The following is a 4,528-nucleotide window of genomic DNA, read 5'->3' on the forward strand; positions in this document are numbered from 1 at the left end:
ATACCCTCTGCTACTTAGGAGTCATGAGTCTGTTACCAGAACTTGAGCCTGGAACAAGTTCTGTGAGATGTAAGAAGCAAGGCCATAGAATCTGGAACAAAAAGAGACCAGTGGTGAGAGAGAGGCAGAGGTAGAGAGAGAAAGAGAGAGAGAGAGAGTCTCCTACCCAGGCTGGCTTTGAACCATGACTCTCAAATTTCAGATTCCTGAGTAGCTAGGATTATATGCATAAGCCATCAGTGCCTGGCTCTAGCACTCCCTTCCTTCCTTCCTTCCTTCCTTCCTTCCTTCCTTCCTTCCTTCCTTCCTTCCTTCCTTCCCTCCCCCCTTCCCTCCCTCTTTACCTCCCTCCTTTCTTTCTTTCTCTCTTTTTTTTTATAATAATGGTAACATTCATTTATTTGCAAGGTTATGCTAAACTTATTCCCGTGCCATAAGTTTTTGTTTCTTCAGTTTCTTCTGGGATACCTTTTTCTTCTGTGCAACTTCCTCTTCTGGTTTAGGAACAATCTGCTCCTTTTCAGTGAGGATTATCTCACTGTGGCAGGGGGAGCTCATGGATGGGTGGATGGATTAATCCTACCATGGGCTGTGTAAGTTCGGCAGCGCATCTTGGGTGCTTTGTTCACCTTAATGTGTTCAATGACCAGGGAGTCTTCATCTAAACCCTTCAGTTCAGCATTACTCTCTGCATTCTTAAGCATGTACAGCAGAAATTCAGCACTATTTTTGGGCCACCGACCCTGTGTCCAACCCCACTGTTTAGCCTGGGCACACCTGCCAACTCCACCATTGTAACGCCGGAAGGGCACACATTACTTCTTTAAAGTGACATCTTTCAGGTATTTGATAGCTTTTTGGATATGCATACGCTTGATGGCCTGGGCTGTTTCTCTGGTGTTCTTAAAGTGAACACGAAGATTCGAAGCTCGTGGCTTGCATGATTTTGTGGGGTCTTCTGGGTCTAGAGAACAGCGAACCATTTTCACAGGTCACCTCAGGCCGCTTACAGGAAGAGGAAGAGCAGGGGCTTCTGGGAGAATTCAAGGCAACTCTCTTCCTTTCTTTTTTGGTACCAATCCTGGGACTTGATTGAGCTTTATTTTTTTTTGCTCTACCACATGAACCATGATAGCACCACTTCTGGTGGTTGATTGGAAATAAGTGTCCACAGATTTTCTTGCCCTGCCTGGCTTCCAACCATGATCCTCAAATCTCAGCCTCCTGAGTATCTAGGATTACAAATGTGAGCCACCAGAACCCAGCTTCTACCAGTCTTACTCTACCAAATACCTGGATTAGTGTCTGATCCAAAAACTGGGAGTTATAGCCTCGCTTAGGTAATAATCATCACAAGTATATATGTCTTTGCCCTTGCCTTTTAATTGGCTTTGTCCTGGTTAAACTGTGTTCACAGAAACACATCCTTTGGTGACTCTCTCTACAGCACTTCCATTCTCATTTCTAGGGCCCTTTCACTCCTACCACACAGTACTGTTCTGTCCATTTTTCTCTTCTGAACTGAACTCTACTCTTGGAGACTAAGTACTTCCTGTGAATGCAGGCCTCGTCCAAGAAGCCACTCTGTCCATTCTATAGAGATTCAGGCAAGGTATGAGATTTTTCTTCCTACCGATTTTCTAAACAAAACAAAGTGAAATTCATGGAGCTACCCATAAAACAAGTTCATTAGCCCTTTTGTGAAGAAAAAGAGAATGTGGTACAAATCAAGTTGCAGTCCCTGGGACTATGATTCACTACTAAAGTTTTAGTCAGAGCATTTTTTGGTTGCTGTTCCACAATGTCAAAGCATCCTGGATGCACTGTAAAAGAGCACTACTGGCATTTTATATCAAGAAAACAAATGTTTCCATCCCACCTAGCTCGCTGGGTAGAACTATATCACTTGATAACACAAATAAGAAGAGGGCAGGCAGTGGGGAAGAGTTGTTTAAAACACACACACACACACACACACACACACACACACACACACACACACACACCTTGGCAGGAAAGTCTGTGAGACCCTTTTCTCGAATTAACCACCAAAATGTACAAATGGAGGTATGGCTCAAGTGGTAGAGTACTAGCCTTGAGTGAAAAAGCCAATGTGAGCATGGGGTCCTGCGTTCAAATCCCAGTACTGGCACAAAACAAAAGTACAATGCATGGTTTTTCAGGACATAACCAAAGGTATAAAATGTTTAACAAATTACTTTTACATTCTTGAAACATTACCAATCAGAACAAATTTGGCAAGCCACAAATATCATTTTCTCTTGACAAGAGTGGAAGCTAATCTTTGCAAGAATTAAGAGAATTGCTCAGGTCCTACAACATGATAGCGGCAGAGTTCCAAGTTCACCTCCACATTTCCTGACTATGTGGCCTGTGTGATTTTCCACTATTCTAGACTGTTCATTTTGGAGTGTGTGGCTGGTTGTCTTCTTTCTTTCCTAATTAGTCCCATAGTTTCAGAGAAGGAAGTTAATATCATTTCATTTGACCTCTCTAATTTTTACAGACTAGGAAGCTAACATTTGAAGTTAGATAAATCATCAAAAGTCACAGTGAAGTTCACAATCACAAAACTGAGATTTGAACCCAACTTGTTCACATTTGTTCTCTAGGACAAATGATCATTTTTTTCCCTCAAAAATGTTCAAGTCCAGGGAGAAAAGATGGCTGGATGGAAGGAGAAATGTATTTTTTAAGTGTGCATATATATATATATACATATATATATATAATTTACTGTAAAAGTGATGTAGAGGGGTGACAGTTTCATAGTCAAGTAATGAGTACATTTCTTTTTTGAAAGGTGTCATCTCTTCCTTTGTTTTCTCTTAGTTTTTCCCTTCCTCCCCTACAAGTTGTGTAGTATTTTCAACATAGTGTCTAGTGAGTAGCACTGCTACATTTGTTCACTCTTTGTCCCACTATTTCTGTGCTCCCCCTTACCCTCCCCAAAACAGATAAACTTACATACAAGACAAAAGGTACAGATTTTTTTTAAGTGACAAAGGACAAGAAAAAAAAACAAGAAGTAAAAGAACATAAAACCTCTTGTTTCCATTCCTTGGAGTTCATTTTGATAAACATTGTTTTACATGATCATAAGTGCATAGCTATTGAGTCTCTGTGATCCTCGGGGGAATAACTTCTCATGTTCTCTAGCATATTGGGATAACTGTGGTTGACAACAATTAGTTGTACATATAGAAATAGCTAGTAGAAGAATTTCAAATGAAGTTCCCTACTCCAAATAATTAGAACCTGTTGAAGAAATGGATTTACCAAGTGCCTTAAACATAAGCACTGATGCAGTTCCTGGCAGTTACTATATCCCATAAAATTGCACAATTATTATGTGTCAACTAAAGAATTGAGAATTTCCAAAAAAGTAGCCAAGTTTCCTTTCTTCTGCCAAACCCAGCTAGTGATAAAAATGACAACTTCAAAAGTTCTTATAAATCCTCCCTTCTAATAATGGTGAGATTTACATTTGACAAAGATATTTAAATTTGAGAGGGCATGGTGACTAAAAAACCAGAGGTGTCTAAAAGAGGGACTATTTCCTATTGTTCACATTCTGCATATCTCTGTGCAAAGTTTCTCTGGACATCTGAAATCTATGTTATTAATTCCTAAAGATTAGAAGAATAATAAGATTTTATTAAGCTCAGCGATGCAATCTTTAAAAGTATAAGAGACATGATTAATGTTTCTAGAATGTAGGAATTGGTAGCTAAATAAGGGCATTTTTATCTATTCTTCTTGAAAATGTATAATATTTTCTCTAGTAAATGGATGGACCTAAGGGTCAGGTTTGCGATTTCTCATTTCAAAGACAATAATAAAATTCGGAGAATTATTAGATGTCTGAAAGCAATTATTTCCTCACTCTATTCCTTGATTTAAATAGCTCTTATTAGACTTTGAGGTTTATAGGCATTTACCCAAGAGACTTTCCTTTGGAAAGATAGTTATGATTCCAATTTTGTCTTTAGTGAGTAAAAGGCCTGGTCAGAGAAACTGGGATATTGTTAGGTTAAAAAAAAATCATTGAGCCAGTCACTGGTGGCTCAAACCTGTAATCCTAGCTACTCAGGAGGCTGAGTTCTGAGGGTTGAGGTTCAAAGCCAGCCCAGGCAGGAAAGTTTGTGAGACTCTCATCACCAGTTAACAACCAGAAAACCAAAAGTGGGACTGTGGCTCAAAGTGGTAGAGCACTAGCCTTGAGCAGAAAAAACTCAGAGACAGTATCCAGGACCAACCAAAAGAAAAAAATCTCCAGAGAAATCTGGCTTAAATTTAAATGAGAACCATTTAAACAGAAGACATTCATTCAAATAGAAGAGCATATTGATCATGAGCCTGGGGTTGTTTTCACATAGACTGAGTTAAATATCAAAATCGTCTACTTAGTAGTGTGGTCTTGGACTCTATGACTCTGTGTGGCTCAGTTTTCTCATCTATAAAATGAGGCTAAAGCACTTTTTTTAAAAGTTTTTATTATAAAACT

General features: G+C 39.2%; 1 pseudogene; it reads right to left on the bottom strand.

Annotated features, from left to right (window-relative positions):
• Window positions 1-384: 384 nt before the first annotated feature.
• Window positions 385-1,040, bottom strand: LOC125364625 (annotated as a pseudogene).
• Window positions 1,041-4,528: the final 3,488 nt, after the last annotated feature.

The sequence above is a fragment of the Perognathus longimembris genome, chromosome 16, assembly GCF_023159225.1.
Source record: "Perognathus longimembris pacificus isolate PPM17 chromosome 16, ASM2315922v1, whole genome shotgun sequence".
NCBI lineage: Eukaryota > Metazoa > Chordata > Mammalia > Rodentia > Heteromyidae > Perognathus > Perognathus longimembris.